We start from the raw sequence: 27498 nt of genomic DNA on the forward strand, positions 1-27498 counted from the left end.
TACCTCACTTGTGTGGGTAGGTCTACTGCCCGTGAAAGGAAATGCCCCAAAACACTATCCGGACACATTAAAATGATCAAATACAAAACTACCTGTTTTCGCGGGGGCACCTGCCTTTTTGATCCTGGGCTCAGCAGCCTTCTAGGGAAACCTACCAAATCCAGACATTTCTGAAAACTAGACATCCGAGGGACTCCAGTGAGGTGTGACTTGCGTGGATCCCCCAATGTTTTCTTACTCAGAATCCTCAGCAAACCTCAAATTTAACTAAAACAAATCACATTTTTCCCACATTTTATGTGTGGGATCACCGCACTGGGACACAGTTCATACCACCCAATGTTCCCCTCAGTCTACCAGTAAAAATGATGCCTCATTTGTGTAGGTGGGCCAAGTGCTTGTGAAAGGGAAGAGCCGAAAACATGTCGATATTGAGGGGGAACCAAAGGGGTTCAAACGGGCAGTTTGCAAAAAAACATTTTTAGGCTGACAAGTGCAGCAGAAATTTTATCGGTATAGATGAGACAATGCTGGGTGGTAGGAATTTTGTGGATTCCTGCAGATTCTGGAAGGTTCCATCACAAAAACGTGGGAAAAATGTGTGATTTCCAGCAAAGTTGGAGGTTTGCAGGGCATTGTGGGTATGAAAATCATGCGGGTGCATGTGAAACATACCACTCTGGAATCACCCAGATGTTTAGTTTTCAGATGTGTCTAAGTCTGTGGATATTTCTACATGGCAGCGCCCCAAAGTCCATAAAGTGCACCCCTCAGCATTCCACGTGGGACGATTTTGAGAGTTAGCCAAGCTCTCATGGCCTAGATGTAAAACCAAAACCCCAAATAATCAAATGTCTTCTCGCTTGCTGTGGGATAAGATGTTTTAGAGTGCGGGTGAGAGCTGAAAGACTGTTACACCCTTCAGTTGGGGTGGGGGCATAACTAGGCCGCTACTGGTTGGTAGCCACCACCCCAATATTTTTTGTTTTTTTAAAATTCCCTGACATCTAGTAGACTTTCTGCCCCCGGGGTGTGGATCAGGGGTAATTGCCCCATGTGCCCACTGGTGGGCAGAACAACTTTGGCCCCATTTATTTGGGGTGGGGGTATGGCCATACCCCCACCCTCTTATTTTGGAAAAAAAAACTTTCCTGGTCTCTGGTGGGCTTTCTGCCCCCCTGGGGGGCAGATGGGCCTTCCAAAAATAGGCCCATCTGCCCCCAAGGTAGGCAGGTATGGCCAACAGTAATGTGCCCCCATGGGGAGCTACCCTTACCCAAGGGGCTGCCCCCTAAAGAACACACACACATACACACTCACGAATCCCTGGTGCCTAAGTGGTTTCTGCCCCCCCTTGGGGGCAGATTGGCCTAACAAAAATTGACCGATCTGCCTCCAAGGGGAACAGAAATGGTCTAAATACAATTTGCTCCCAGGGGAGCGACCATTGCCTAAGGGGTCGCTCCCCACCTCTAAAAATCCCCCCCCAAAATTGTTTTTATCCCTTGCACCTAGAGGTTTCTGCCCCCCGTGGGCAGATTGGCCTAATAACAATAAGCCGATCTGCCCTGAGAGGGGGCAGAAATGGCCTTAAATAAATTTGCCCTCCTCAGGGAGCGACCCTTGCCTAAGGGGTCGCTCCCCTTGGGTGAAATTGGTGCCAAAAAAAGATCCCTGGTGCCTAGTAGTTTCTGCCCCCCTTGGGGGCAGATTGGCTTAACAAAAATCGGCTGATCTGCCCCCATGGGGGCAGAAATGGTCTAAATACAATTTGCCCCCCCAGGGGAGCGACCCTTTCCTAAGGGGTCGCTCCCCATCTCTAAAAAAAAGCAACAAAAAAAAATATATATATATATATAAATCCCTGGCGCCTAGAGGTTTCTGCCCCCCCAGGGGCAGATCGGCCTAACAACAATAGGCAGATCTGTCCCTGGGGGGGCAGAAATGGCCTAAAATATGTTTGCCCCCTCACCCCCGGGGAGCGACCCTTGCCTAAGGGGTCGCTCCCCACCTCTAAAAAAAACAAAAAACAAAAATTTTTTAGCCCTTGCACCTAGAGGTTTCTGTCCCCCCCAGGGGCAGATCGGCCTAATAACAATAGGCCAATATGCCCCTAGGGGGGCAGAAATGCCTAAACTAAATTTGCCTCCCCAGGGGAGCGACCCTTGCTCCCCTTGTGTGAAATTGGTGCAAAAAAAAGATCCCCGGTGCCTAGTGGTTTCTGCCCCCCTTGGGGGCAGATTAGCCTAACAAAAATCGGCCGAAATGGTCTAAATACAATTTGCCCCCCAGGGGAGCGACCGTTGCCTAAGGGGTCACTCCCCACCTCTAAAAAAACGGAAAAGAAAAATGATTTTTTATCCCTGGCACCTAGTAGTTTCTGCCCCCCCGGGGGCGGATCGGCTTAAGAACAATAGGCTAATCTGCCCCCAGAGGCAGAAATGGCCTAAGATAAAATTTCCCCCCTGGGGAGCGACCCTTGCCTAAAGGGGCGCTCCCCTTCCGTGAATTGAAATGGGGCAGAAATGGCCTAAATATAAGTTGCCCCTTAGGGAGCGACCCTTGCCTAAGGGGTCGCTCCACAACTCTAAAAAAAAAAAAAAACATGAACAAAAATATCCCTGGCGCCATCGGCCTAACAACAATAGGCCTTGAAAAATATTGCCCTCCTGGAGAGCGACCCTTGCCCATTTCGTTTTTCAAAATAAATCCCTGGTGTTTAGTGGGCATTTCAAAAGCCGGATCACTTTACAATCCGGCTTTTGAAATGCTCTGGACTACAGTTTGTCAGGCCTTTGAGGAACTAAAGGCAGCACAATATAATGCACCTGTGTTGAAGCATGGTAAACAGACATATACCACTGTCCTGATTGCCTGACTGCATATGAAATTGGCATAATGACCTTTTGTTTAGCCCTAGCATCATGCTAACTTAGTGTGGGCACAGAGGTATAGGCCTGTTTCTGGTAATGCTTGATCTAAATAATGTTCTGTGATCTGGACGTGCACATAACTTGTGCGCTCACAGTAGGCATAGGCCAACTGTCTATGCTGTGTGAGAACCAAAGCAGTGTTGATTGCATACTGGGTTTTCGATAATTATTACTGTGACTAGAATTTATTTTCTGTGTCATGAAGTGTAGGGTCTACTGAATCTTCTTAAGTACTCTTCGTTGACAGAATCTTGTACTGACATTCTATGTGCATGTCATGATTGTTTCTGTGTAGTGAGTGGATAACAAAAGTATGTTGTTTTGGATGTCCCTGTATTAGCATGGCACAAGTTGGAGGGTGAGGAAAGCTTTCCCAGACAGTGGAAGTGTTTTGCGTGAATTCCTGTAGCTGCTGGGTGGAGATCAGACACTAAAGTGAAAGAGATGGAGAAAGGGCTCTATTTAGAAAGTCAACAAGGACCTTGTAAGCAAAGGACTGCTAATTAGATTCTCCTGACCACTGTCAATTTGTAGATGGCAAGGGTGAGGGGGTGGGACTGCAATTTCTGTTGTTCAGGATGAGGAAGATTCTAGGCAGGACCTGTCCTTTTGTCTGTACCTGATAGTTACTTCAGGAAGGCTAATGGCAACCAGTTACAGAGATATCACTCTTTTTTTGCCCATATTTTGGATACTCCTGCTTGGAGCCAGGTCCATTGATACCTGCTGTGAGGGCGTTTATCTTGCACAAATGCTGCATGTTAGGATCAGCCAGTAAATTACATTTGAAAAAGGACCAGCCCATTGAGGTTCTGAAACCTTGGAGAGTAGATCCACATCCTGTGCCTAACAAATGTCAGCAAGAGAATGCATCCAAACCACCCCACTCTGCTGCAGTTCCAATTTCTTCTTGACCAAAGAAGGGAGTGCTCTGCAGAGATCTTAAAGAACTATGCGTTGTCAGGGCTGGTGTCTGCCTGACAGCCAAACTCCCAGAATTGAGGGTAAATCACCAGAAGTCTACGCTGTCTGTTGGAGGAGCTGTGGTTCTGTTCAAGTGTCTAGAAGCCTTACTGCCTACTGACAGAGGAAAGGAGGATGCTTTGCCCTGCCACAGAAGAGACTGTCCAGGAGGAGAGACTGTCCCAGCATGTTGCTGGCATGAGAAGCACCCACAGAAAGCTTGCTAGCACAAAGAGTGAAGCCTGGGTCGATCTGTGCTGCAAGGGGTACTCCAGTCTCTGAGCAGTTCCAGTTTGAAACTGCAGCAAGATTTTGCAAAAACAGGCATTGCTGTGTTGCCTAGCAATCCACAGTGAATGTGAGAGACTGGAGCTGCCACTGCTGAGGAAAAGAGAAGAAGTATCACAGCTAAAAAGGAAATTCCCGATCGTCCCAGAAGCTGCCAGGGGCAGTTTCTTTATTTGGGCATGAAGGTGTCCCCCCACCCTGTTTGTTTTGTCACCCCGGGCAATGAACCCCTTAAATGTTTACTGAGTGAAGTGGTTTGATTTCTTTTTTTTAGCCTTTTGATACAGGATACGTCACGTAGTGGGTGGTGGAGGGAGCTTGGATGATATACAGGTCAGCTACCGGTCTCATTGGGGTCAAGTGCGCATGTCAGGTTAGACAGGTGCCTTGCTCTGACCAACCCGACATGAGCACTGTGCAATTGCATCAGTCGGGGATTTCTGCCAGAGCCCCCAAGTCTCCTAAGACGCGCTGGCAATGCCTGAGCTAGCCAATCATCATGCTGCTCTCCTGATGTTTCCTAACATAAACAGTAAGGGCATCTAGAGCGGCTCAGGAGGCCCCGGGATGCGGCAGAGTGCTGAGATGGTGGTCACAGGTTTCATGCACGCTCGGAGCAAAGTCACAAGTCCCACGAGTGTTCTTCTGATGACCGGGGCCGAACGGTGAGTCACTCGGGTGCGTCGTGGACGGTGTTATTAAATAACATTGGTACATTGATTGGAAGCTGCCTGTCAAGCTGTCATGAAAGTTTCCTTATACGCACATGGCCGACCTCAACAAAGATGTATGCAGCACATACTTGAGTACACTATCAGTCAGAGAATCAGAATAGGGACGCAGGGCCGAGGGCAAAGCCGCCATGAAGCGGGTACTTGTCTCCTGTTTAAAGCGCCACCCTGGTCTGAGCTGTAAATAACACACACTCCTATGGTAGAGCGCAGAAGAAAGTCGTATACGCCAATTGCAGTTGAAATTATACATTTCATATTGAAACTCAAACAGAGCACCGGTTCCATGCATTTACTAAATTTGGGGTCTTCAGATTATAATGCTGTTGAATACAGTTGCACAGTGCTGCCCTGATGCAAGTGAACAAGCTCTGCCCTTACATTGTGCATAATGCCACACGGATATCAGTAAACACGTAGTTCCCCTTACTTCTAACAGTGCCTGCTGCAACAACAGAAACAATGTGCACCCCCCTGGTACAAGTAACAAAGTGCTCGCCTAACTCACAAACAGCGTTCCCTCTGATGTAGTTAAACAAGGTGTGCCATTAAATAAATTACCCCCATCTTCCTCTTGCATTATACCCCCTGATGCTATTAAACGAAGCCTTTCACATCTTACAGTTGCTGAAATCTTTGAGATAACCAGATTTCCAATCTGCCGCCAAATTCTCTTTCCCTGTCAAATATTCATCCCTGAAGCCAATTTTCTGCTCTAAAAAGAGATACAAATCTCCTTTGCCAAGTCCACTAATCTCTTAGATCTGCTTCCACCTAGTCGTTTTATATAAATCACTGCTGATATATTAGGGGTACACATGAAAACAACTTTGTTCTTCAAAGGATCCCCGAAGCTTCTTCAAGCATTCAGACCTGCCATCATTTCCAATTTATGTGAAACACTTTCTCATCCATTGACCATCGATGGCCACCTGTATCCTAAATATCCAAATGAGCACTCCACTCTAGATTGCTTGCATCAGTCTTTAAAACATGACCCAGATTGGAACCAGCTTACATACTTCTAAATTGTCTAGCCACCACTGAAGTTCTCCCCGGCTTCCTCTGGCAAACACACTTTGACCACACACCACAAACTTCTCTTTAAACCCACTGTCTTGAGCCTCTATAATGCCCTGTAATGCAGGGGTCTTAAGAAAACTACCTGAATTTCTGACAACAACAGTCCAAACACGCAAGCCAATTCACTTGAGGAACTATGCCCCGTATTCAGAACCAAACAAATTTCCCTTGTTATTACACTCCTCTTTTTTTCTGGTAACAATAATTTCACCTAAACAGTGTCCACTTGGAAAACAAAAACATCTAGAATTCTGTTTGATACCAAAATCGATTGTTCTACATTGATCACAAAGCCTAAGCTCTATAAAAGCTTTCTTGCCATATCCAAATGATTCAACAACTCCTTCTGATCCTGAGACATTAAAAGAATGTCCTCTAAATATATAATTATCCTTACCACTCTTTCTCTGGGAAATGCTACTACAGTACACAAAACCTTGATAATCTCTATGGAGTGGAAGACAACCCAAGGTAGGCAAAGGGATTGCTACAACCTCCCTTTCCACCTGAACCTCAAATACTCTGACTCGCCACATCCATTGGAATTGTGAAATAAGGGTCTTTGGATCCAGCTTCACTAACAAAGCATTCTCATGCAAAATATTGCTGAAAAGATGCATTACATCCAACTTGAAATTTCTTTAAACCCACAATTTGTTTAGATCTCTTAGATGATAACTGGTTGCTAACCTTTGTACTTCTTTTTGACCAGAAAGAGGCTGCTTACAAACCATCTCTCCAACCCTCTCAGCAGCCAGTCCTCTCCTACCAGCCTGTCTAGAAACGCTATATCCGAAGACAACTTCTTACATTTAGCTGTGCCATACTAAGGGCAGTAAAAGTTGACACATACTTGCCCAAAGACTTCACCAAACAATAAAATTCTCAGTTTCTTGGAGGGTAACTTAGGGGTCATATTACCAATTTAAGGTTAATCATCATTAAAACAGACTCCCTTCTCTCAAATATGAGGCCCGAGTTCACATGACCCAACAAACAAATTGTCCACTGGCTCTAGCTATGAAGAAAGCCCAAATCAATGTCTGATTCCTTTAAATGGTCCTCCTCAACCATATCCATTATGTGAGCCAAGGACTAATACATCCAAAATGTGTTTCAAGGAACATTCAGGACCTTTCCTAGAATCTCGTCCCAATTTAATAAAAAGAGATTAACTAAGGGTCCAGTTTTTGAGTTGCATACACCATAACACAAATTACAAGCCTGGAGAATTCTGGAAAATTCTGGTTGAATGATATTTCTCGCCTCTTTCTCTAAAGGGTTTGTGACCCAAAATGTTATAAATTTTACAACATGCACCATGGGCCACCACTCAGAGCTTCTTGGGTGATTTAAACAATTAGCACTGAAAATATGTTCTCCATTCTGGTCTTTTCATGACATCAGAAGATGAAGAACAATTTAATTCCACGTCCTAATCTCTTGAAATACCAAGTTCATCTTGTATGTCATGTGCATACTCATCAAAATCCTTTTCATTATATTCTTCACTTAACTCTCCAAATTCATCAGTGGTCTCTATGGACTCAAATCCTCTTCTTGTGCTGCTAGGGGCACCTTGAATAGGTATGCTGCTAAGAACACATTTCTAATTTGCCTTATTACTCAGTTTCAGCACACTCTTCTTAGTCATATTCACTTTACCTTTCTTATCAATATACTCATTTATTCTATTAGCCTTACCACCTTTCTTCCTATTCCCACCTTCTTCCTCTTCAGACTAAGAACACAATTCTTCATCTGAATGAACAGCCCTTTTCATTTTACTCAAAATATCCTTCACTGTCACACTGACAGAACTCTTAATTCCTTCTTCAATCAACCTCTATATTTTTCTCGGACATAGATAAAATATTTGCTGAGGTATCAATTCCATCTGCCATGGTTGATTCAATTTTTATTCAAAATCCCTAATGACACCTAGATATAATTTGTTAAATGCCCTTGATCATAAAAATGCTCTCATCTAAACACTGCCTCTAATGGCATTTTTAATCAGATTATGTTGCTACGATGCAACACTAACACCTCACTGATAAAAACAATGAACCAGAGCCCAATCCAATAGGGCCCCTTAATCTCGCAATATTATGTAAATCAACGTTCCTTTTTCCTAATCTCATTACAATCGTCGGTCAACACATGCTGAAATGCTTGATCGATCTACGCTTCCCAGGTTATAGAAAGCTGCTTGGTGAATGCACACGCCAGCACATTCTGGACAACTAAGCAAGATACGACTCGCACTAACAGTGTGCGAAGACTAACTAACTACCAACATTAAGATCAGCTGCCCAATGGCCTGATAACCAATACATTCTCTACTTCTGACCAAAAAAAAAATAAACAAGCGTAAAGCAACACTAATTAAAGATAGAACACTGAAACCCGACTAAACTACTTTCAAATAATTGGAAGGAAAAAAAATATTATACTAAAAGTTTATATTGTCTAACAATATTCACAACAGAAAACAAACCCTATAAATTCCATATCATCACTAGATAGAATTTAGTAATAAATTAATTAAACTAAAATAAGATAAAATTATAACAAACATCACTTTTCTCAATTAGGAAGAGCCAATAAAAGGGGATTGGGAGCTAGTCTCTGTGGATTATATAGGCTATGTTACATTCTATTTGGAATTTGTTGTTTATGAGATTACGAAGTTCTTCAAAGACACTGCAATTAATTTATTAAGGCACTTCCCAGATCTCAAATGAGGACATACAAAAATATTAACGTGAGCATTTAACTTGAATGTAGCAAAACTCAAGCAAATCCTAAAATAATCACAGCAGTTGAATAATGATAGGCAGAAAAAGTGCAATATATCAACAATGAATATGTATGCAGTGAATATATATATATATTTATGTATGCACACAGCAAAGCTTGATAACTAAGAATTAAAAATGCATCACGATGCGGATCGAATCCAACATCATCCTTGTCCTTGCCAACGTCAGGCTGTGGGCCCTGGACAGCTGAGACAAGAGAAACATTCTCCAATCTGACTTGGGTTTTTGAGCAGTGCATCCACCCTCAAAAGCGAGTTTCTTCCGCACCAGTGCCAAGATTACCCACCTTATATACCTTAAACAAACCCAAGAGGAAGATTCTAGTAACCTTCCCCCTCCCTTCAAGTAAGTTATGAAATGTAAGCGCTGGCTGTACTTGGTCTGTGTTGAAAATGCACAAAAGAAATGGCAAGGTCCCAATGTACATTCCCGAGACAGAGCTATACCTTTCTCTGCTGTAAACATTCTCATCCTGATACACTTTTATCACCTCCGTAACCCCCATGGTATGTTCCCTGCTCTGGTGAGAAGAGCGAAAACACACTGAGTGCAGAAAACAAGTTGTGCATTGAAAAATACCTGCACCACTGATGTGACGGCATTTGAAGCCAAACTAAGCACAAAATGGAGTCAGTGGTCAAAGATGGAGTCGGTGGTTACATACAGATAGCATCACAACAGTTCATAAGGCATGAACAAATATTCAAAGTCACCATCCCTCATATTAAAATGCAATTTTCTATCCATCACCAGTTTTTATTCAGATTAAATTGTAAGCTCCTCTCAACTCTAATTTAGTGAACATTTTGACAGAGCGAACGTGCTCTAGTAAATCCATGACAAAGAATGCTGATTCATAACTGCAATGGCATTGAATCCTCACATGATCTCAGATCACTATTTGATTTGTGGATGAAGTTGGGTGCACCTGCCAATAACATGGAAAAACTAATGAAGCTTTTAGCTAAAATTTGATCAGTATATTTGTATAAATGTGCATCTTCATCTACACTCAATGAATATGTCCAACCATGTGGAATCTTGCTATTCTGAACCAATTCTATTCCACATTTGTATACCCTGAAAGGAGGCAAGTAATCAGCACCTTTTTTCACAAAAATACATTCTGGTATTCTATATAAACTTCTAGAATAGGATTTTCTAGTTCATTATTATTCAAAATGGAGCAACTAGACAAGGGATGTATTTCTGGAGATAAATCTGTTGGGAAGCAATGTTTCCTGAAGTATTCTAGATGCAACTTGGAGGATTTCCCATCCACTGCCACATTATGTTGGAGTGGCGAAGAAGTTCCTATGACAATATGGAAATTAAAGGTATCAAATCGAAACATATGCTTTCCGAATGTCCTAAATTTGTGGCCATTAACAACTCTAATGTATCTCCATATACCTCGCCTGCAGTAGCGGCTGCTGCCAGGAGTGGGTGCGGGGAGGGGGTGTCAGCGACCGGAGCAGGAGGGGGTGGGAACCATTAATAAAAAAAAATGAAAACGTACCTGTCACCTCGGTGTTCCGCCACTCCCGCAGCCTTGATTCTTTTTGTCTTCTTCCTCCACTCCCTCCCCAATCCTGAAGCTTCTCTCATGTTGTTACCAGCATGAGAGAAGTACCAGGATTGGCCTGAGCTGGCAGAAATACCACTCATGGAGGGAGTGGGCGCTAGCGCTTGGTCTCCACCCGGCTAGGTTCACATGTCAGTTTGGCCGACCTCAGTCGGCTGGCCAAACTGACATGCGCACTTAGAAGTGCACATACCAATCCTGGTGACGTGGGGTTGGTTGGCCCCTTTTATTATCACTTTATTTTTCTGGCTTCAGCAGCAGGGAGATGCTTTTCTGCCATAGTGGAGGGGCTGCTTGCCTGAGGTCAAAGTCGTGCATGTCTTCACCTTTAATAGTTTTGAGGTCAATTTTTCCTCTAGTGTTCCTCTAATTCCCCTACTTGAATGTCCACAAAAGCAGCCTGCTACCCCAGAATCTCAAAATGCTCGACATTCAAGGACAGAAGTGGCTAACATGACTTTAGAAAACAGAATCCTTTCCTTTCCGTAGACTTGTAATGCTGAATCACCTGACCTCTGCATGCTAGTTAAGATCAGAAGTTTCTTTCCCTCCAGCTGAGGGCATTGTCTCAGTGTCATGCTTTTCCGCGATAAATTGATAAACCATTGTTCCTTCTCCGATTATTTTCTTCTTAGGACAAAGACTTGTGCACATTCCCAGTTTGCATGGGTTCTTCAGAAAATGTGTCCTGCATGACGTCAGTTGTGGAAGTCAGAATACATTGATACAAGTTTTTGTCTTTGGGGTCACAAACCAAGCACCACTTTCAATTATTCTATAAAGGTTGCCTGTTGCTAAAGCAAAGAACTTTTGTTTAAGATTATGGACATTTCCCAAATGAGAGCGTCCTTGGGCAACTTTATAAAATAAAGGAAACCTTAGCAGTATCACAGAAAAACACAGGAGCTGTTGCTAAAAAATAAGGTTAGACTGAGCCTAAAAGGACTGAAAACAGAGCAGGTCCCCTATGAATTTATCAGGTAGTGCCATGTTAGGATACCTCAAACTGATGGCTACTGCAGCCGGTCTTGTTTCACATATAGTAATGGAATTGTAAGTACTGAGAGCTGGATTAATTAAGCCTCTTGGAGTACAAGACATTTGGTTCAAACAATTAAATAAATATGTTTGTTCACTGTGAGCACTCTTTCAGTCCTCCTGGATGTCGGTAGTGGCCTGTGCATTAACCTGCAGCGGATTTGGACAAAACCCATATTGAGGAGTATTTTGGGCTGACAACTAATTGAATGGCAGAGTCTGAAGTAAATGCGCCCCACTTCTCAGGGCGTAAAATTGGCCCTATCTGGAGGGAAGGGGGGAATGAGAATGAAAAACAAAAGAGATAGCCAGATTGGTAAAGTCTCCTCTAGTGTATGTCTCTCAAAGTTCAGGATACTGGCAGCAGTGTTCTTACAGGCTAACATACAGTATGTGTGACTTCAGAATGGTGGGCCACAATGAACCTATGTAGAGGAAGCTGGTATGGGAAATGGATGAACTTCAGGTTGAAGCAACCTCAGAAAATATTTAAGAGAAACAAAGGACAAACCACATCAAGCCGATCCATACTGTAATCTATTAGCAAGTCACAACACCGGCCGAAGCCAATAAAGGAAGAGAACAAAAACAAGGAACAAAATACATGTGAAGAACATGTAATACAATGAACAAATTGCGGAGACAGAGAAGGAGCTAATACAATACACCAAGTTGGCCAGAGAATTCCCAAGGTAAGTGAACAGTTTATACAGCACCGCTCCCACTCATGACCTGGAAGACCCAACACTTTGACATTCCAGGCTAGCAGTCCCAGCACCCTAGCCACCTCAGGTGGTAGAGATTATATCAAGTTGCAGATTCCTTTAGAATTATCCCCAGGCATCAGTCTGGATCTGGAAATTTTCTAGCAGTACCCATGTACTCTGGTAGGTGGCATTGTTCTGCTCCGCATCCGAGACGTCCGTATTGGATGTGACGTGCAAAGGTGCTTATAGAGGCACCACCTCAGCTCGCTTGTTCAGTTTCATTTTTTGACTATCCTTGCCAGAAAGGTGGAGCCACGAGGAATGCTGGCATACTGGTATTCATTACTAAGGCCCTCAGAAGAGAGACCCTACTTTATCAGTTCACAGAGAGGGGAGGATAGAAGGGGCTGTAAGGAATCTGCGGCTAGAAACAGTCTAGAGTCTCTACCAGATTAGGCATTACAAAAGGTAACTTGTTTATCTGATAGCGATTTCTAGCCTCAGATTCTTTACCTTAGAATAGATACCCAGGCAATAGCTCCCCGGAAGTGATTCTGCGAACAGATTAGACCAAAATGTCCTGTAGGACCGAATGGGGAAAGTGCCAATCACAACGAACCTGGCCTTCCAGACATTAGTGCTTGGTGAACATGCGCAAGGACATCTAAGTTCCTGACTGGCAGATGTCCACAACAGGGACTCCGGGAGCTAATGTAGTGGTCACAGCCTTGGCTCTGGTAGAATGAGCATGCAAGCCTGAGGAGGTTTCTTCTTGGTCAAGGCGTAGCATATCTTTAAGCAGAGCACTATCCATCATGAGATGCTTTGTTTCTGCACTGCCTTTCCTATCTTAGCCCCAACGAATTCTGCAAAGAGTCAATCATCCACCCAGAACTCTTGGGCAATCATTGTGGTACAATAATGCTCTCTTTGGGTCCAAACAGTGGAGTCTCTCCTCTTCTTCGTAAGAGTAAGGAAGAGGATACTAGGTAGGCAAGGTGATGTTTTTGCCTACATGAAAGGATGTGGCAACCTTAGGAAGGAAGGAGGCATGGGACTAAGAACCAGCTTGACTGGAATAGAAGTGGTGTAAGAGGGGAGCAACGCGAGGGCTTGCAGTTCGCTGACCCCCGGTGGATATTATAGCCACTAGAAAGGTGTCTTGATAGTCAACAAACAAATTAGGCAGTTGTGGGAGCGCACATGAGGAAGGTAAGGACAGGCAAAAGATCTCACTTAGGCATAAAGAGTGGCCTGGGGGAGAACATGTGTTGTATTAGTCTTTTCAGGAACCTAGTCACAATGGGTAACTTGAACAAAGAAGGTTGATTTGTCAACCACAACAACGCTGGAATGGCAGACAGATAACCTTTAACAGTGCCCAGAGCAGAGCCTTGCTGGGCCACAGAGAGAACAAATAGTAGCACCTGGGATAGGATGCAGAAAGCAGTTCAATGTTTCTGGATGCACACTATGCCAAAAATGTGTGCCAACAGCAGGCGTATACTGTCATGGTGGAGGGATGCCTGTCACAGACTTTGGAGGGAGGTCGAAAGCTGTCAACTATCGCCACTCAATCTCCATGCAATAGAAAATCCTTCAAAAGGGGCAGCCCAATCAGAGGACTAATGCTCAGAAGCTTGGGATACCAAACTCATTGTGTCCAATCCATAACCACAAGATTGACTTGGGCCTGGTTGTTCCTGATCTTCTTGAGACCTCTGAGCAGGAGTGGTATTGATGGAAAGACGTACTGAGGCCAGAGTTTCACCTGAGACAAAAAGTGTCTCAGAGCAAGAAATGCCTTGGAAACTCCAGCAAGCAAAACTGCTGACATTGCATGTTTTTGGCAGTGGTGAACAGATGTTACCGAGGCTCTTCCCATTCTTGTAACAGACCTTCCACCACCACCAGGTGGAGACGCCATTTGTGATATGCTAAGCATCAACAGCTGAGTTAATCTTATCCGGCATTCAGACAGCCTGCCAGGTGTTGAACCAGCAGCAAAAGGCAGCAACATTATAGCCATGTTCGGAGGCTCAGGCCCTCTTGACAAAGGATCCACAACCCCATCCTGTCCTGTTTTCTGTAGTACCACATGGTAGTGCTGTTGGCTATAAATACCTGCACTAGCTTACCCTTGATCGAAAGAAGAAAGCCTTTTAATGCCAACCGGATCCCCCGGAGTGCAACAGGTTGATGCGAAGCCCAGATTTGAAGACTGAAGTCCTCTGATCTCCACCTCTCCCAGAGGCAGCTCTGCCCAGGAGTTACGCATCGGTCACTACCATCAGCTCTGGTTGGTGAAGGGAGAGGGGTCTGCAGCTGACCCAGTCACAATCTGTCAGCCACCACTGTAGGTCTTTCGCTGTTCCCTGCAAGATCTGTACCAGGTCGGAGAGATTTCCCTGATGCGAGGCCTACTGGAACTTCAGGTCCCACTGCAGAGCCCTCATATGCCAACAGACATGTGTCACAAGAAGGATGCAGGAGGCCATGAGGCCCAACAGTCTCAAGGTCAGTCTCACCGAAATCCAGAATAGAGGCTGAAACATCGGAATCATAGCCTGAATATCCTAAACTCGTTGTTCGGGAGGATAAGCCCCAAAATGTACTGTGTCCAGAATGGCCCGATGCAAGGAAGTATCGGAGAGAAAGACAGGGGTGACCCTGGCACATTTATAGTGAACCCCAGTGAATGCACAAGGTTCAATATAGTCTGGACGTGGGTGTTGACTGCTGTACCTTGCCGTCTTCAACAGCCAATCGTCATAGGACCTGTCCTCTGCAGATGTGCTGCAACCATCACCATCACTTTCATGAACACATGAGGGGGAGATGGTGAGGCCGAAGGGGAGCACAGCAAATTGAAAATGCTTGTTAGACCTTTCACCTCAACCTCAAACCTTGGCGTGGTTTCCCCTGTTTTTTCGCTTCTGATCTCCTGTTTTTGATCCTGCGCTGGATTTAGTTTTTGCTGGTTGTAGGACTCTAGGCACTCTACCTCTGCTGAACAGTGCTAGAGTGCAAGTGCTCCCTATCTAAATTGTATTGGTGATTGGTTTATCCATGATTTCCATATTTGATCTACTAGTAAATCCCTAGTATAGTGCACCCGGTGTGCCAAGGGCCTGTAAGTCAAATGCTACTAGTGGGCCTGCAGCACAAATTGTGCCACCCACATGAATAGTACTGCAAACGTCTCAGGCCTGCCATGGCAGTGTCTGTGTGTGCAGTTCTAAACTGCCATGTTGACTTGGCAAGTGTACCTACTTCCTAGTACCCAAACCTTCTCTTTTATTACCCGTAAGTCACTCCTAAGGTAGACCCAAGGCAGCCCCCATGGCCAGGGTGCAATGTCTCTAAAAGGTGGAATATGTACTGGTGTGTTTTGCATATTCTGACAGTAAAATACTGATAATTCCGTTTTCACTATTGCAGGACCTATCTCTCCGATAGGGTAACATAGGGATTACCATGAAATATCTTTTAAGTATAATTTCCCATTGGGAGCAGATAGAGATTTGGAGTTTGGGTTCTCCGAACTCACAAAATAAATTTTTTGGTGAAAGTGGCTTTGAACTGTACATTTGTAAATGCCACTTTTAGAATGTGGGCATTTTCATGCTTAAACATTCTGTGCCTGAGCCTGTCTGCTGAACACACGTTTGGGTCAGGATGATTCTGTATTCACCTCAGACAGTCACACAAAGGGAGCTGAGGTGTGCCCTGCATATTCTGATGGCCCATCACCAGGCTGATGGCTCTTCCTGACCTAGAGTGGAGGGAGGAGCTGATACTTGTACCTCAATAAGGCTGTGCCTGTCCTCACACAAAGCAGTCTCCAAACCATTGGAGTGTGTCTGGGGCCAGGGCAAGTAAAGGCAGGGTCTTGTGCACTACAAGATCTTCTCTTGTAAGTCTGCCTACTTCAAAGACAGAAATGGGTATAAGTACTGGACCTCTGACACAACATAGTTAGAACATTTCTGGACTGAGGACATTTTGCTAGGAAGAATAGATGGATGCTGTAGAAGGGACTGCCACTCTGCCTGTTGCTTCGTTGTGTTGGCCTGCTGCTTGCTGCTTCTGTCCTGGGAGTGAAGGCACTGGACTTTGCTTTCTAAATCCTGCTTCCATGGTTCTCCAAGGGCTTGAGTTGAGCTTGCCCCCTGTTAAGAGGTCTCAAGGCCATCAAAGACTTCACCAGCCCACACGTGGGCTCTCTTGCCAACATTCCTGGCTTGCTAAGAGGTGCCAAATCCAGTCCCTGGGCCCTTGGAAGTGAATTCTGGTGATCTTAAGGTGAAAATCCATGCATCAACTTCCAACGTTGCTGTAATCCGACCCATCACTGGAAATATCCGACGCCGTGTCTGCGCCACCACTGTTGAATCGATGCAGCGCCTGCAAAAACCATGAAATGCCTGCTTCGCCGCTGTAGACCAGTACAGCGCATCTGGATTTTCGACGCATCGTCCCCGGGCGCCAATTTGTTCATCGCACTGCACCGCACTAAGGAACTGAAGCTGCATCCGGTAACAGACAAATCACTTTCCCTGTCAGTAAAGATCAGACGCATCACCTCCTTGCCACTGTAGGGAACCAACGCATCACCTCCCCTGGCAGTAAAGAAATTACGTACTGTTTGCTTTTTCCGGTGCCTAACCTCCCCTGCAACTAACTGTTCTAGTCTTTGATTTTTGATACACCTATGGTACTTTGCCATAAAACAAATGCATCCATTGATTTCTATGGACTAAACTTGCTTAGGCTTTTAAAAGTGACAGCTTGACTTATATGTTTGGTTTTTGTCATTTTGGTCATTTTATTCAGATAAATATTGGCTATTTTTCTAAACTGGTGTGGAGTCTTTTTGTAGTGTTTTCAACGTGTTACTCCGTGTGCGTGTACATACACTTTACACATTGCCTCTGTGATAAGCCGGACTACTTGTGCCAAGTTATCAAGGGTGGGAGCAGAGGTTATCTTTAGCTGTGTGACTCCCTTACCCTGACTACAGTGAGCGTACCTACTTGGATGGGTGCAAACCACTGCCAGCTAAAGACCCCATTTCTAACAATGCTCTTAGCCCACCATAAACTGCAGGTAGAACCTGGGCGCTGGCAGGATATGGATGTGGAAATATGTGTCCTGCAAGTCCAATGCTAACATCCAGTGGCCAGGGCAGACACGCCCTGAGCTAAGGTGGTCATTTTGAACTTCTCCTTTTTGAGGAAGAAGTTGAGAAGGCGCTTGTCAATGATAGGATGAAAGCCTTTGTCATTTGTCAAAAGTAGCGAGAATAGCAACCACAATCAACTTCTGATGTTGCCACCCTCTTGATGGCCAAAAGGGTCAACACTTCCTGGTGGAGCAAGAAAAGATGGTCCTCTGTCAGCCTGTTATAAGAGGTGGCATGGGTGGAGGGATTTCCAGAAAAGAGCTGGAGTAGCCCTTCTGGATTATTTGCAAAGCCCACTTGTCAAATGTTATTGACTTCCAGAGAGGCAGGTGATGCCAGAATCTGCCTCTCAATGGGAGCCCATGCTGGTATAAAGGCAAACTAAATGGATTTGGAGGTTGCAGCTGTCGGCCGTGGGGGTGTTTAATGATCCGGTCTCTGGCTGGTGGTCCCACATAAACTGTGGGAACCGCGTCCATGGCCATGAAAGGGCAGGGAACGATAGCCATGCAAAGGATGAAAAGTAAACTGGGATTGGCGAATTGCCATGGATAGCCCCAGGAATTGACCGTATCTCTGCTATCCTTAAAGGTTTCAAGTGCTGAGTCCAATTTCTCAACAAAGATGCATCAAAAGGCATGTTCATAAGCAAAGCTTGGACATCCGCTGAGAAGCCAGTGGTTCTCTACCATGCACAGCGTCTCAGTGCTACCAATGATGAAATCGCTCTGCCCAGGGAGTGGGTCATGTCAAGCCACTTTTAATGGTGAACTTTGCTGCAGCTCGTCCATCAGCAATTGCTTGAGAGAGTATGGTTTGGGCTTCCTCCAAGACCATGGGCAGCACTTGCACAACCAAATCCCACACTGTGTGTTGGTATTGGCCCAAAAGCATGCGATCTTCACCAACCACAGTACTAGGCTTACAGAAGAGAAAACCTTCTTACTTAAGGTATCCAGCCTTTTGGATTCCCTATCTGGTGAAGTAGTGGCGGGGAATGCACTGGGATTGATCCAATAAGTAGAGGCTTGGACCACCAAGCTGTCTGGGGTGGGATGTTGGATGAGGAAACTGGGTCCCCTGGAGCGGGCAGTTGTTCTGTGCACAGGAGCCCCAGTGGAGAGCTTGGGCCGAGCCCCTAAGGAGGACACCTCTAAGGGTTCATTGAATGGGAGTAAGGGTTGTGAAGGAGCAATTACTGGCTGAAGTATCTATGTCAAGACAGTTATCTTGAATGCCACTTTGGGCTGCTGAAGGGAAGCTCTCTTCCACAACACCACTGCGAATAAGACACCCTCCTCCTTGGCCATGGCAGGGGGAGTGACTAGGCCATCGAATGTTAGTTGTCCAAACCACTGGCATCTGCAGGTTCTTCATATCAGTTGTCCTCTGTATTATCCAGGGGTGATGGTAACCATAAGGGCCCCTGACCCTTCCCTGTTGTCACCCTCTCCAGGCCTGTTACAAGGAAAAGTCACTGGCTCTGACTCAAAAGGCATGGTACCGATCGGCGCTGGAACGGAAGTTGGGTGACTTCATGTCTGTGTTGGGTATAATGATGGGGCCTGCACTATCGTAGGGCACTGGTTGTGTCTGGACCATGGCAGTGGAGCGCAAGCTGGGAAAGGTTGTAGCTACGTGGATGGAGTTACTCTGAAACCAGCACCAGATCGAAGGGGCCAGACTGGTACCAAGGGTGAATCTGCCAGTGGAGATCCAGTAGGGCCTCTCCCATACCCGTTAAGCCCTAAGGCACACCAGAGGGGGTTGGCTGCCCAAAATGGGCTGCATAGCCCCATAAAACTCCTTGAGTTGGGCAGGGGCCACTCTGGCCCCTGGAAACTCTGGGAGCTGCGGAGACTACCCTGATAGAGATTTCATTGCAGAGTGAGGCCTACAGTGTTGATGCACCCGCACCAGGTCCAATGGCTTGGACCAGAGAGGAGAAGTCGAAGAGTGGTTTGACTTCTTAGACTTCTTTTTATATAACTTACCTGATGACTGGGATCTAGACAACGACCATTGGTAGCAGCTCTGTGAGAATCAGGCAGTGAGGAGCTTGAGGGATCATTCCCTCAGCCCCTTGAGGTTTATGCCACGGCATTACTCACAGGTCTTGGAGTTGTGGTCCCCCTCCAAACACCAGAGGCATACCAGATGCAGGTCTGTCAGGCACCAAATGGTTTGAACCCTGTGGGCTTCTTGGGAGACATCCCTAGCATACCAGAAAATACAATTTTGAAAAAAGTGCTTGACTAAAAGACAAGAAAAAAGTAATAAAAAAAAGAGTTGGGTAGCTCTTTCCGGGAATGCCCTGACTGGTGTTTAAAAAACTGATGTCAGAGCACTGGGGTGGTGCCTACATAGGCAACACGCATGCCACATTTGTTGTGGATGACACCGAGCTAAATGCTACCAGTGGACAAGGGTACTGCTCAAATATTACCAGATCCAGTCTTACGCCTGGGGAATATTCTAAAGTAATGAACTGTGGCTTGAAGTCTCAATCAGATTGGCAGACCAGGATGAGGCAAAAAACAGAATTCAAGTGTTTGCATAAAAATGTAAAAGTTGAAGTTAAATTTTTTACTCAAATTGAGCCATTAGAATGCTGGACTGTGTTAGTAGCCCATCATATCCCAACTCTAAGGAAGCAGAAACCATAACCCATTAAAGGTATTGATGGTACCCCCCTTACCTTAGGAGATGTTTGTAAAGAAACAGAAGTCTTTATCATGGCTAAGGACTTAGAACACTGTGGGGCCATGTGTTTTAATTTCAGAGATACTCCTAATTTTCACATTTTAGTTACAAGAATATAATTCACTGGTGGACTGGAAAATGTCACAGGTTTATTTCACCTCTGAATACTGTATTGTACTGTTTTTTTAAAGGCATAGCTATTCTGACTCATTCCTTTTTCGGGGCCACCCTGTTAGATCCTCTGGAGAATAAGATTCCTAAATCGTATGCCTATTGTGCAAATGTGTTCAGTGATAAGGGTGTGGATACACTGCCAACCCATAGAGAAAGTGTTTGCTTCAAAGATTTAGTGCCTTTTGCTAAGATAAAATAAGGTTGTATCTATCTTTTGTCCAAGAAAGAGGATGAACATCTGAAAAATTATACTCGCTCACTAGAGCACTAATCTTTCTGTCCGGTGAGTGAATAGAGATCTGAGACTCTGTATACAACACAGAGAATTAAATGCTATTGCAGTGAAGAATAGGTATGCACTACTTTTAATCTCTGTACAGCTAGACGAAGTTTGATCAGCGCAAATCTCCACTAAGCTTCATATAGGAGTGCATAATCTTGATAAATTAAAGCAGGCATTCTATCAAAATCCTTTTGCCCGTAGACACTGAGCGGGTGTTGCCGCCAAGCGTCGTGGGCCCCTTGTAGTTTCACAACTGCCAGTATTCTTGATTATGTGGCATTCCTCTGGCTTTGGTGGTGTCTGTAGGCGTTTTGCTCCAGAAGGAACACTCGTTCAAGCAGGTGCTATACCTTGTTAAATTGGCTTTGTTTTAAATAATGTTGCTGAACACTGGTGGCTAACCTAGGATTATATTGGGAATATGTACTTTTAATGCTAAAAGGGTGCTTTTCAATTCAAGATGAATGGCAATTACTTCCGGGAACAACCAGCAAGTTCTTTTTAAAGGTCCTATCAAAGGAAAGTAGATGTTGCAAAGCTTTGTGTAGCCTTCTACACTACATGCTTCACCCCTTTGCAATTTATTTCCTGTTTTTTTTCTCTATCGTGAAGCTTGATTTGTATTGTGTTCTGATTCTTAATACCTTTCTGTAGTTGAGAGGGTTTTTTTTTTTAGCTTTAGTTTTTTTCCTATGTGCCTAATTTCATCTAGAACATTGCCACTTTTTTCAAATTTCATCCTGTTAACTTTTTGTGGTGAATTGAGTCAGAGAAAAGTTATCCTTATAATTCTTCCAGGCGCAATTCTGATGAAGTAAAAGCCAAGATATGACCGTCCCTTATCAGGCTAAGTCAGTCAGCACAAGTAAAACCATGGATCAGAGGCAGCACCTATTGACAGCACTTGAGGGACTCAATGTCGAGTCCAAAAACTCTCAGTGGAGAACTCTGCCTTGTGACAAGCAGTAGCAGTGAGAAAATCTATAGCCTTAGATCCTCCTTTAGCATATGTATGACAGAAAAACAATGAAGGTAATCCTAGAAAAGTGAAATCTTTAAATAGTTGTACCATCCAGTTCACCTTTAATCCTCATTAGTTCAGCAGTTTGGCACTGGCAGGTGCAAGGTAGCTTCATTATTAGCAATCTGGAGGAAATGCCTTGTAATTAGCTTGCGTTTTTGTGGTGAATTCAGATGCAATGTTGGATATGCCTTTACTCCTTCAAATACTTAAGATGTATTATAGACCAGACAAGGGCTATGCAACTGAAGAAGCCTTAAAAGACTTCTAATAATGTTAAATGGACATGTTCACCTATATTATTTAAATTCTGTCAAATGTCATTAGAGATAAACTGATCACTGTAAAACAAATGTATCTTTGTTATGAAGAGGTTTACAGGATAAAATAAAGGACACACTCTTGAAAGTTGCTAAACCAGATTCCTTGAAACAGTTAATGTATTTGTCTTTACAAACTGGATTTTAGTTGCTAGAGTGGAAGGCGGAGAGGAGATCGAATACCAGTAAACGTCCACCACTATTTAGGTCTGCTACTACGAAATCTACTTCAGTTCCAGGGTACATAGGAAACCGTATGTAGTTTGGTAATGTCTAGGTCCATTATCTGGTGAAGAGTGAAAGAGACATAGGTATGCATGTACTGTGCACAAATGTACTGTAGGCAAAAGGGATACATGATCCATTCCTATCCTATATTTTCAAAAAAGAAGCATGGATACAAATCAACCCACCTCTGAGAGGGGAGGAGTGAGTGGGTGCCTCCGAATTGAATTTATTTGAAGTCAAAATAGAAATCATGTCTATGACCTTGGCAAAGATGCTTTTATTAACTTCATTCAACTTACAAGATTTCAAGATTTTCAAACACAACTATTGAGGCAGACACCATGAATAATTCTGGGACTACTAAACTTTTCATGGATACGGCATAGGCTGAAAAGAATACAATATCACTAATGCCAAAATCACATTCTGAACTGGTTCATTCTGTTGATGGTTCAATATTGAAATCTGGTCCAATAACTGAAAGAACTGACCACTTGCAGCTTATGATCAACCAACACAAAGAACTAGTGACTTTTGATCTCACAGACTCTCCTAACCATCCAATTATTTTAGGCATTCCATTGTTGTATAGTCACAATCTAAACATAAACTGGTCTGCTAATTCTATCATATTGGCCTTATGATGTTTGCATCTATAATTGTTTGAACCCATCACATTACTGGAATTCAGACTTCCAAGCATCGTCATGATTCTCAGGCAACTATTCTGGCTTTCTTAACCACTAATCTATTTCATTACATGGAGTTTCCTGATGTGCCCGAGACAAATGAAATTTGGACCTTTCTCCTATCAAAAGTATTCGATGGTGTCACAAACATGATTTCTAAAGTTGTGACTCATTTTGGTAGGATTTACTCTCTCTCTCTGATGCTGAGGGGAAGGCTCTATAGGAATATTTAGGTAAAAACTTGCACAACTGACTTATTGCTAAGTCTAAGTTTTCCATTGGAGTGTCTTTATTTTTCGTCCCCAAGAAGGATACAACAGAGTTAAGACCACACACAGATTATAGAGATCTTAATAAAATCATTGTTACAGATTGCTTCCCTCTACCTTTCCTGGGTGAAATTCTAGAATCTTTATGAGAGGCAAAGGTTTTTAACAATCTAGAATGACAGGGTGCCTAGCAATTAATGCACAATAAGAAAGGAGAGGAGTCGAAGATTGCCTCCAGGTTGCCCTTTTAGCATTATGAATAAAGTGTTATGCCTTTCGGACTCTGCAATGCTCTGGTGGTCTGTCAAAGATTTATGGGTTCAATGTTTTCTGACATGTTTAATCATCAAGTCATAGGACCTGATTACGGCTTAAAGCATTATTTATCACCCCTAATAAATAGGGATGCCAGGGATACGTTACTTATCATGTGTGATGAACACCTTTACGAGTTCACAGGGAATCGCATGCAGATTTTGGTGTAAAACGCACAAAAATCTGCATGATATGTGTGAAGTGGGGTCCGGATGACACAAAATGGATCCAGCAAAGGATTAAGTATGTTTTTCTTTATTTCTTTATGCCCCAGCCATCCGACATCCATCAAACGTCATTCTCCGCAACGCGCCTCGCTCTCCGCGGAGACCGCTCGAGGTAAACACACTCGGCGTCTCTGTGGAGACCGGCTGCACGCGGAAGCAGCAATACACCACACATCTCCCCCTTTATAATAACAAACATTAACATTAAGAACTGTGTTACGTACATACAAAATTTTGATGCGCAATAAATTAGAGGATGCAATACTATCACTAAAAAATACAAAGTAAACCATCCTATCATAACCATAGTACAATTACAATCAATTTAAGACATAGGGGGTGATTCTGATGCCCGCCAGAATTCCGCCCCCATTATACCGCTCCGCGGTCAGAAGACCGCGGAGGGTATTATGAGTTTTTCCCTGGGCTGGCGGGCGGTCTCCAAAAGACCGCCCGCCAGCCCAGGGAAAAACTCCCTTCCCACGAGGATGCCGGCTCGTAATCGAGCCGGCGGAGTGGGAAGGTGCGACGGGTGCAGTGGCACCCGTCGCGTAATTCAGTGTCTGCAAGGCAGACACTGAAATACTTTGCGGGGCCCTCTTACGGGGGCCCCGCGACCCCCCCTACCGCCATCCTGTTCATGGCGGCTTTCCCGCCATGAACAGGATGGCGGTAGGGGGGGTCAGAATCCTCATGGCGGCGGAGCGCGCTCCGCCGCCATGAAGGATTCCCCCGAGCAGCGGTAAGTCGGCGGGAGCCCGCCGACTTGCCGCTTCTGACCGCGGCTGAACCGCCGCGGTCAGAATGCTCGTGGGAGCACCGCCAGCCTGTTGGCGGTGCTCCCGTGGTCGGTGGCCCTGGCGGCCACCGGCCGCCAGGGTCAGAATGACCCCCATAATAGTCTTTAAGATGCTCAGGAGAGACTTTCCTCCGACTACTTCTCCTCATCCCATCACATCTAGTCACTCCATCAGAGCTGTCATTTTGTGTTCTTGACCAAAATCTTCCTCTGTTATTATCTTCCATACTCAATTCTGGTTGAACCACATCCTTAATCCGAACAACTCAGTTCATGTTCCAAATTCTCCCATCAGAAGTTTTTATAGCATCTTTAAATAGTTTGATAACTACATAGGGTCTTGTGAATTTTGATCCTTTTACACACCCTATAGGTGCCCTTATCTTCACTATATCACCCACAGATATGTTCACATTTGAAACCTTTTTCCTCGCATCAATTTTTTGCTTTCTCTTCTCTATGTGTCTTAATTCTCTATCTCGCCAATCAGAATTGTCTAAATTTAAACCATTTTTCTTCCACTCCATCCAACTGGGACACAACTTGGTATTAGGTAACCTTTTCTTGAACAGTACAAAAGGAGACTTTCCAGTGGTAGCATGGGGAGAAAACAGATAAGTTGTAATCCTCTTCAACAACTCTAATCGCCAATTCAAAAAGTTCGCCTTTGCCAGTTGGATACTTTCTTTGACAAATTATTAAATCTCTCTACTACACCATTTGTCTCAGGATGATATATTGCTGATTTCTTGTGCTTGATACCGCACTCACTCATAAATTTCTCAAAAATCGTAGAACAAAATTGTGGACCATTGTCTGATAATAAAGATTTTGGAAAACCTTCTTTCCTAAAAATGTCTTCTAAAAAACTTATCACACTGGAGAGGAAACATCACCTACATTTTTGACCTCTACCCACCTGGAATATAAGTCAATTAACACAATCAGATATGGGTTAAAATGTTCCCCTGATAATGGGCCAACAATGTCTATGGCGACCTCATCCCAGGGTTTGCATGGCAACTTCCTACAACACATCGGTATATTGTGAGTTTTTTTATATTTTATCGCTCTGTGAACATTGAATACACTCTCTGACTACTCGTTCCATCTGCAAATCCATTCCTGGCCACCAGAAATTTTCGCTCAAATTTTCTTTTGTTTTAACAATACCTAGATGGCCTTCATGTGCTTGGTTCATGATCTTAGCCCTTAACACTTCAGATGGCACTAATCTCGTGCCTCTCAACAGCATCCCATTATCCACTGCTAATTCATTTTTTATCAAATTCCATACTCTATCCAGTGATCTAAATCTTCCATTTTCTAATGCTTTGCACACCTCAGTTAGTTCTACATCATCCTTCACAGCTTTTTTCCACTCACTCTCAGTTATCACCCCCACATGAAATTTCACATACATCACAGAATAAATCACAAGCATCATCCTTCTGCCCAGGTAATACTTTACATTCACCCTCCTTCTTATCTTTCACAACTAATCTGGACAAACAATCCCGACTAAAATGTAATGAACCCGGAAGATATACTACTTTAAATTTGAATTCTTGTAAAGAAATGATCCACCTTCTTATCCTTGCAGATATACAATTCAAACCTTTGCTGCTAAACACCTCCACCAAAGGTTTGTGATCAGAAAACACTACAAACTCCGTACCCCAAACAAAATGTCTGAATTTCTTTAGTGCCCAGTGTATAGCCAATGGCTCTCTTTCAATTACAGAGTAATTATACTCGGCACTACTCAGAGCTTTAGATGCACAAGCAATCAAACACTTCTTTCCTTTGTCATCTTGCATCAAAATTGCACCCAATCCTTTGGCACTGGCATCAGTGACAATAATAGTAGGCCTGCCTGGTTTAAAAGCCTGAAGACACGGAGCATTATTCAGTTCTTCCTTAATTTTTACAAATTCATTTTCACATTCAGTGTCACAAATGAACTCCTTTCCCTTCTTTAAAAGTCCTCTCATGTTCTCCGTCTTCTCTGACAAATTCCTGATGTATCTCCCATAGTACTCTACCATCCCCAAAAAGGAACTCACTTCATCCTTGGTTTGAGGACTTGATAATCTTTTTATTGTCATAACCAACTCAGGTTTGGGTTTTACGCCTTCCCCTGTGATCAAATGTCCCAGGTACTCCACTTCTGTTAGACCAAACCTACATTTTTGCCTTTTAAGAGAGAAACCTGCATGACTTAGTCTACTCAACACCACCCTCACACGCTCCCAATGTTCTGCAAAAACCAAAATGTCATCCTAATAACACTTCACTCCACCTACATTTCCCAAAATCTTATGCATAATGCGTTGGAACACAGAGGCTGCCGAAACGAGTCCAAAAGGCATCCTCCTAAATTTAAAGGCACCAAAAAGTGTAATAAATGCCGTCAACTCTTGTGAATTTTCCTCCAAATCTACCTGATGATACGCCGATGTTAAATCTAGCGTCCAGAAATATTTTGCTCCCTCAACTGTGGACACAATTTCTTCAATATTAGGAAGGGGAAATTTGTCAACTACAACCTCTCTGTTCAAAGCTCTAAGGTCCACACATAATCTGATGTCTCCATCTCCCTTCCTTGCTACAACTATGGGCGCCAACCATTCTGTTGCTTCTGCTTCTTCAATAATACCCAAATCCTGCAGTCTTTTAAGGTCCAACACCACTAAATCTTGTAGCGCCAACGGAATTTTTCTCACTTTAGATACTACCGGAATGGCACCCTTCTTCAGTTTAATTCTATGTTTGTATCCTTTTAAACACCCTAACTTCTCCACGGACACTTCAGGAAATTCAGAGACTAACTCCCCCTCAATACCGTTAATACACTGCAGTTGCGGTTGTGCATTTGGATTCAACACAACCCCTAGCAATCTCTGATGTGTCCAACTTAAAAGGTTGTCCCCCTGGTTGGACACATAGACCTTTCCAACTAAATGTCTCACTTTTAATTCAAGATGACCCTCAAAATATCCTAACATTTTTATAGGTTGTCCACCATAACCTCCTGGACGTACATCTTACACTTTTTATCACTCTATCCATATTTGTTAATAACTCAAAACTCTTCTTTGAAATAATTGTTAACTGTGAACAGGAATCAAA

This window comes from Pleurodeles waltl, chromosome 11, assembly GCF_031143425.1.
Source record: "Pleurodeles waltl isolate 20211129_DDA chromosome 11, aPleWal1.hap1.20221129, whole genome shotgun sequence".
NCBI lineage: Eukaryota > Metazoa > Chordata > Amphibia > Caudata > Salamandridae > Pleurodeles > Pleurodeles waltl.